Raw genomic sequence first — 8585 nt, 5'->3', positions numbered from 1 at the left:
AAAAGTTGACAAACAAATGGTCCTTGACCTACTGACCATTAGTGCTAGACCTGAAGTATTTTCAGCATTCACTCATTTTATTATTTAAAAAAAAAAAATTAACAACTAACTGCTCACTGACTGCGATGCACTGCGCAGATAAAATTAAGACAGTGGCCCTTGACCTACGGACCATTAGTGTTAGACTTTTTAAACACAGTATCATGGCCTGATGTTTTTCAACACGCACTAATATATAATATATGTGTTTCTGCACTATAAAAAATAAAAAAAACAATGTTTTGCTGACTACCTATCAAAAAACTTGCTTGGCCAGTATTTAAACTAAGGGAGTCAGGGATGTGTGGTGCCATTGCCCATCAGACAGTGTCGCTTTGAAGTTGAACTTGAACTTCCTCTGCAGCTCCGCTGTACGACACCTTTTGACAAATGGCATCAGAATCATTGCAGGAGGGACTTATATCGGATCCAAAACTTTGCGATTCAATGCCAGGAAGATGACCTTTTGCCTCATTTTGGAATCCAAAAATGGTGGGGACATCCGAGCCCCCTCTGCTTGGATCAGGTAAGTTCAGATGGGTTCAGTTTCCTGGAAGCCAAATCCGCTGATCTCTACTATAGCTGTACTAAGCCGAACACAGGTTCTGATTCAGAGCCGCTCATAAGCAGCCGCTCGCTCGCTCCGAGCGATGTTCGCGCATCTGCGCATGCGTATGGGTCGTAAGGCGCATGCGCCAACCAGTCATTGCGGTCGGAAATCGTGCGCTCGTAAAACAGCGAGGGCCTGCTAATTTGAGTGACAGAATGAGGCGTTTGTGGGTGGTAACAGGGGAAGGTGCTTGAAAACGGGGAGTGGAGATCCGAACGCAGGGGTGCCAAACGGACAAAACGGGCGTTTAATGGATGTGCATAATTAACAAAGCAGCGTCATCGACCATGTCACTTGGTTGTCTCTTAGCCTGAACTGCTCGCAGTGATTGCGGGAAGTAAAACCTACCACAAGCACTGCGAGCAGTGCAGACGCCTTTTGATGTACTCGATTAATCTAATAAATAGCGGAGATGACATATGATGCGAACGGCCAGGGGGCGTCTTTACAAAATAGCGAGAGAAACATGTTTTGTTCGCTCGCTCAGACATAGAGGCATCAACAGACCGCAAAGAGCGAACGCTCTATTTAAATAGCCGGACCCTTTTTCTGAACGACCGTTCGCAAATAGCGTCCGGCTCTGAATCAGGCCCATAGTTTATTATTTAATACAAGAAACACTGACAGCCTGCACAAGGCAAACAGTTCAGCTGCACAAAACTGAGCACCCTGTGCCGGCCCGTTACTTGGGGGCATGGCCTCATTACCATATGCCACGCCCCCTAAGTGACGTTATTTGCAGGCGTGCCCTCATGGCACACCTCCAAATAACGTTAGGCTGGGGGTAAAGCACAGCCCGTCACTGGCTGGGCTTCCCCCAGCCCTCTCCCGTCAGTGAATGGATGCCATGCGCATGCACGCGCTGTATCCATTCACACTATGGAGGTCCGGGTGGGGGTCCCAACCTCCCGATTTGACCACCCGCGGGCCACTTCATCCCACGGGTGGAACAGCAGGACAGTACTGTCCCACTGAAATTGGGATTTTGGGGAGGGGATGCGCCCTCTATGGGTGGCGCCCCTGTACGACCGCACTGGTCGAACACCCCTAGAGCTGGCCCTGGCCATTATAAAAGTTACGTGCAAAAGCTGGACAGCCTATACCTGTGCTACTTCACTATAACTTATTGTGTATTAGCATATGTTCTTTAGGGGGAAATGTAATAGAGTCCAAGTTTTGTGTGTGGGACAAACTCGGACCTTCGCGCACATTTAAAGGTACGAGTTTGTCCCACAACTCGGCAAAACTAATGGCCTGCGAACTTGTGAGTTCGAGGTTATTACATTGTGCGAGTCAGTGTGAGTTTTCTCATATATGAAAACTCGGACCTTGTAATGTAACTTTCATTACAAGGTCCGAGTTATACAGAAGTCTTTACAGATCAGTGAGATCCGTGAAGGCTTTGTAAAAAAAAAAAAAAATAGTAGAATGTTAAAAATCACAAAAAAAATGACGTGGGGTCACCTGGCCAAAGCATTCAACACCTGACCGCTAGTCAGCCCAGGCCAGGGATCCCTGGGGATGAACCTCCTCATTAAAGGGGTTCCCCCCCTCCAACCTTAACTTATTGAAAGGCACCATTGTGAAGTATACAGCATGCATTTGCAATGTTTTCAAACTTATCGACATCTCTTTGAAAGATCCCAAACAGAGTAAAATATATTGGGCTAGAATAAAGATATGTAAGGATGTAATAGTCCTTTATATTATATACTGTACATTTATTATTTTTGCATTAAATTAGGTATAGGTATTTTGGTATATATTAGTAAAAAGCATTTGGTACCTTCAGGATAAATGTATTTTAAACTTAGAGATGTAGAGATTTATAACTATTTGGAGCTAATTCGATTCTGGGTAAATATCTAAGTTAGGTGAAAATATGATAGAAATGTCTTTTCTGCATAAAAAGGTTTCTAAAAAAGGAATATTTATTTATATATAGAAAACTTTGGCCCTCATTCAGAGCCATACGCTCTGAGCAGCGCGCACGCTCTGAATGAGGGCCGCCCTCCATAAAAATGGAGCGTCCTCCTGGACGCTCGTATAGCTGTGGGTCACCACCCACAGCCTATACGAGCGTGCAGTTTGATGGCCGCGATGGTCGTGACCATCGCGACCATCGAAACTGCGAGCCAGAGCCTGCGGTTGAGGTTTTCAACCGCAAGCTCCGGAGTGATTTTGGCTCTATCAGAGCCAAAATCACTCCCACTGACATCACTAGTGATGTCAGTGGGCCGGCTTCTGGCGGGAGGCGTTCCCGTGGGAACGCCCCCGTCAGGGAGGCACGCCCCCGGTACGCCCACCAAAGGGGGCGTGCTGTAAATCAACATCGACAGCACGCCCCCTTTGATCAGACACAACGAGCGAAGGACTTTCCTTCGCTCGTCGCATCTGGCGCATGCGCACGACGGAGCTCCCTCCGTCGTGCGCATGCTCAGTGCAGAACATCGACCCACTTGCGAGCGGACAGCCGCTCGTGAGTGGGTCTGAATCAGGGCCCTTGTCTTCTCTCTCCTTTGTATATACTCAGTGTGAAGAATAGAAGACAGAAGCTTTTTATGTATGTAGCAATATTATTTTGGCATACATTATATTATATATACACAGTATACAGTATATATATTTTTTTTTTTTCACATTTAGTTTTTGTTTTTATGTTAGATTCTTGAAAATATATAGTATAAGATTCTCCATAATGGTTGTTTAGGATATGGATAAGGAGAATGGGTTTCAGCTCTAATAAGGGCTGAACTAAAACCTCAATGTATGGTGGCTTTAAATTAAAAATGTGTCATATTCAGGGCCGGATTAATTATAGACACAGGACCTCCGTGAAGGCGGCCTGGCAGCAGCAGCAGGGTGTCTGAGTCTCCCCAGTGCCAGATTAAGGCCCAAATGGGCCTGGAGCTGAAATTTATGACGGGCCTATTGTATTCTGCCGCAGGGGTGTGATCAGTGTCACAGGGATGTGACTAATGATGTGGGGGGCGTGACGAGTGTTGAGGAGTGGTCTGTACAGGGGGTGTGACTAGCACCATGATGGGCATAGTTAGCGCCCACCTTCCACCACCCCAATGACTCTCTCCTCTTCACATATATATTTGTGACCCCCCCTCCCCCCCACAGACACGTATTTTAGTAGGCCAATAGTACTCACCTATCGCATCACCTTTGTGCAGGCACAGGTGTAGGTATTGCTCCCTGTATACACTACCTTACCCACCACCCACTGAAATACCTTTCGCCCATCAATTAATGCTGTATATCGAATTCATACCATTCATAGAGACCATCTCTCAAACACTGAAGTACCCATCATTCACTATCGCTCATTGATTTCATATTTCACTATCTTTAATTCCTCTCACCACCACTCCCTGACCCTAATGCTAACACACTGATATACCCCTCACTCACCATCATGCCCATACCACATAACAGACACACAAATACCCCTCACTCACATCATGCCCAAACCACATAACAGACACACAAATACCCTTTTACTCACATCATGCCCTGACCACATAACAGACACACAAATACCCCTCACTCACCATAATGCCCTGACCACATAACAGACACACAAATGCCCCTCAGCCACATCATGCCCTGACCACATAACATGCATACATACTCCTCACTCACATCATGCCCTGACCACATAACAGGCATACATACCCCTCACTCACCATCATGCCCAGACCACATAACAGACACACAAATGCCCCTCACTCACATCATGCCCTGACCACATAACATGCATAAATACTCTTCACTCACATCATGCCCTGACCACATAACAAGCACACATACCCCTCACTCACCATCATGCCCAGACCACATAACAGACACACAAATGCCCCTCACTCACATCATGCCCTGACCACATAACATGCATACATACCCCTCACGCACCATCATGCCCTGACCACATAAGACACACAAATACCCTCACTCACCATCATACCCTGACCACATAACAGACACACAAATACCCCTGACTCACATCATGCCTTGACCACATAAGAGACACACAAATGCCCTCACTCACCATCATGCCCTGACCACATAACAGACACACAAATACCCCTGACTCACATCATGCCCTGACCACATAACAGACACACAAATACCCCTGACTCACATCATGCCCTGACCACATAACAGACACACAAATACCCCTCGCTCACCATCATGCCCTGACCACATAACAGACACACAAATACACCTCACTCACCATCATGCCGACCACATAACAGACACACACAAATACCCTCAATCACATCATACCCTGACTACATAACAGACACACAAATACCCCTGACTCACTTCATGCCCTGACCACATAACAGACACAAATATCATTTTCAAAATCTGACATAAAAAGAAAAACACCAAATTAAATGTATAACATTTTAATTTCTTAAATTAAATTGTCCTACCTCTCAATTGGCCTGTTGTTATTCACTCCTCCTCCCGCTGGCTGCATTACGCAGAAGCTTCTCTATGGATGTCTTTCTGTCACTGGCCTGGGACACAGGGGTATCCCGTTTTAAAAGGGGGTTCACAAAATACAAAAGAAATAATGGCACAAATACAGTATATAAATAAATACACTGGTAAATAGAATATATATTATGCTTGTAATAATAATGTTAGTGTAAATACTATCTAAATATATTAACCTCAAAAATTCTCATAGACAAGGTAAATGGGGTAAAGTAATAAAAAGTAACTGACAATTATCTATTCTGACGAAGCCCATTTACCTTCTCGGCTTTATATATTCAGATAGACAGCCTTTATTCTAATATTACTATTGCAGTCATAATATCCATTTTATTTAGATTATTCTTTCCATCTTATATTTTTTCTTTGTGTTATCCTCCGTCCTTTGATATGTCTGATTGTACCTCTCTTGGTCTCTATGTCCTGTATTGTTTACCCCCTCACCCCATAGCTATATGTTCTGTCTGGACCAAAATTGCAATAGATAGCACCTATCCTTGTGTATCACACCTATTTCCCTATAGATTGTAAGCTTGCGAGCAGGGCCTTCCTACCTATATATCTGTGTGTTATTACCCAGTTTTGTTCTATTTATGATTCCTACTGTAAAGCGCAACGGAATATGCTGCTCTACATAAGAAACTGTTAATAATAATAATATGTGTTGCACTAAGCTCCCAACCTCATCTGTATGTTCTGTCTTGTGCTACCTCCTCATCTGTATGTTCTGTCTTGTGCTACCTCCTCATCTGTATGTTCTGTCTTGTGCTACCTCCTCATCTGTATGTTCTGTCTTGTGCTACCTCCTCATCTGTATGTTCTGTCTTGTGCTACCTCCTCATCTGTATGTTCTGTCTTGTGCTACCTCCTCATCTGTATGTTCTGTCTTGTGCTACCTCCTCATCTGTATGTTCTGTCTTGTGCTACCTCCTCATCTGTATGTTCTGTCTTGTGCTACCTCCTCATCTGTATGTTCTGTCTTGTGCTACCTCCTCATCTGTATGTTCTGTCTTGTGCTACCTCCTCATCTGTATGTTCTGTCTTGTGCTACCTCCTCATCTGTATGTTCTGTCTTGTGCTACCTCCTCATCTGTATGTTCTGTCTTGTGCTACCTCCTCATCTGTATGTTCTGTCTTGTGCTACCTCCTCATCTGTATGTTCTGTCTTGTGCTACCTCCTCATCTGTATGTTCTGTCTTGTGCTACCTCCTCATCTGTATGTTCTGTCTTGTGCTACCTCCTCATCTGTATGTTCTGTCTTGTGCTACCTCCTCATCTGTATGTTCTGTCTTGTGCTACCTCCTCATCTGTATGTTTTGTCTTGTGCTACCTCCTCATCTGTATGTTCTGTCTTGTGCTACCTCCTCATCTGTATGTTCTGTCTTGTGCTACCTCCTCATCTGTATGTTCTGTCTTGTGCTACCTCCTCATCTGTATGTTCTGTCTTGTGCTACCTCCTCATCTGTATGTTCTGTCTTGTGCTACCTCCTCATCTGTATGTTCTGTCTTGTGCTACCTCCTCATCTGTATGTTCTGTCTTGTGCTACCTCCTCATCTGTATGTTCTGTCTTGTGCTACCTCCTCATCTGTATGTTCTGTCTTGTGCTACCTCCTCATCTGTATGTTCTGTCTTGTGCTACCTCCTCATCTGTATGTTCTGTCTTGTGCTACCTCCTCATCTGTATGTTTTGTCTTGTGCTACCTCCTCATCTGTATGTTCTGTCTTGTGCTACCTCCTCATCTGTATGTTCTGTCTTGTGCTACCTCCTCATCTGTATGTTCTGTCTTGTGCTACCTCCTCATCTGTATGTTCTGTCTTGTGCTACCTCCTCATCTGTATGTTTTGTCTTGTGCTACCTCCTCATCTGTATGTTCTGTCTTGTGCTACCTCCTCATCTGTATGTTCTGTCTTGTGCTACCTCCTCATCTATATGTTCTGTCTTGTGCTACCGTGCTACCTCCTCATCTGTATGTTCTGTCTTGTGCTACCTCCTCATCTGTATGTTCTGTCTTGTGCTACCTCCTCATCTGTATGTTCTGTCTTGTGCTACCTCCTCATCTGTATGTTTTGTCTTGTGCTACCTCCTCATCTGTATGTTCTGTCTTGTGCTACCTCCTCATCTGTATGTTCTGTCTTGTGCTACCTCCTCATCTGTATGTTCTGTCTTGTGCTACCTCCTCATCTGTATGTTCTGTCTTGTGCTACCTCCTCATCTGTATGTTCTGTCTTGTGCTACCTCCTCATCTGTATGTTCTGTCTTGTGCTACCTCCTCATCTGTATGTTCTGTCTTGTGCTACCTCCTCATCTGTATGTTTTGTCTTGTGCTACCTCCTCATCTGTATGTTCTGTCTTGTGCTACCTCCTCATCTGTATGTTCTGTCTTGTGCTACCTCCTCATCTGTATGTTTTGTCTTGTGCTACCTCCTCATCTGTATGTTCTGTCTTGTGCTACCTCCTCATCTGTATGTTCTGTCTTGTGCTACCTCCTCATCTGTATGTTCTGTCTTGTGCTACCTCCTCATCTGTATGTTTTGTCTTGTGCTACCTCCTCATCTGTATGTTCTGTCTTGTGCTACCTCCTCATCTGTATGTTCTGTCTTGTGCTACCTCCTCATCTGTATGTTCTGTCTTGTGCTACCGTGCTACCTCCTCATCTGTATGTTCTGTCTTGTGCTACCTCCTCATCTGTATGTTCTGTCTTGTGCTACCTCCTCATCTGTATGTTCTGTCTTGTGCTACCTCCTCATCTGTATGTTTTGTCTTGTGCTACCTCCTCATCTGTATGTTCTGTCTTGTGCTACCTCCTCATCTGTATGTTCTGTCTTGTGCTACCTCCTCATCTGTATGTTCTGTCTTGTGCTACCTCCTCATCTGTATGTTTTGTCTTGTGCTACCTCCTCATCTGTATGTTCTGTCTTGTGCTACCTCCTCATCTGTATGTTCTGTCTTGTGCTACCTCCTCATCTGTATGTTCTGTCTTGTGCTACCGTGCTACCTCCTCATCTGTATGTTCTGTCTTGTGCTACCTCCTCATCTGTATGTTCTGTCTTGTGCTACCTCCTCATCTGTATGTTCTGTCTTGTGCTACCTCCTCATCTGTATGTTCTGTCTTGTGCTACCTCCTCATCTGTATGTTCTGTCTTGTGCTACCTCCTCATCTGTATGTTCTGTCTTGTGCTACCTCCTCATCTGTATGTTCTGTCTTGTGCTACCTCCTCATCTGTATGTTCTGTCTTGTGCTACCTCCTCATCTGTATGTTCTGTCTTGTGCTACCTCCTCATCTGTATGTTCTGTCTTGTGCTACCTCCTCATCTGTATGTTCTGTCTTGTGCTACCTCCTCATCTGTATGTTCTGTCTTGTGCTACCTCCTCATCTGTATGTTCTGTCTTGTGCTACCTCCTCATCTGTATGTTCTGT

This window comes from Taudactylus pleione, unplaced genomic scaffold (assembly GCF_031769625.1).
Source record: "Taudactylus pleione unplaced genomic scaffold, aTauple2 ptg000124l, whole genome shotgun sequence".
Classification (NCBI taxonomy): Eukaryota; Metazoa; Chordata; class Amphibia; order Anura; family Myobatrachidae; genus Taudactylus; species Taudactylus pleione.
The sequence above is the reverse complement of the archived record's forward strand: the minus strand, read 5'-3'. Positions refer to the sequence as shown.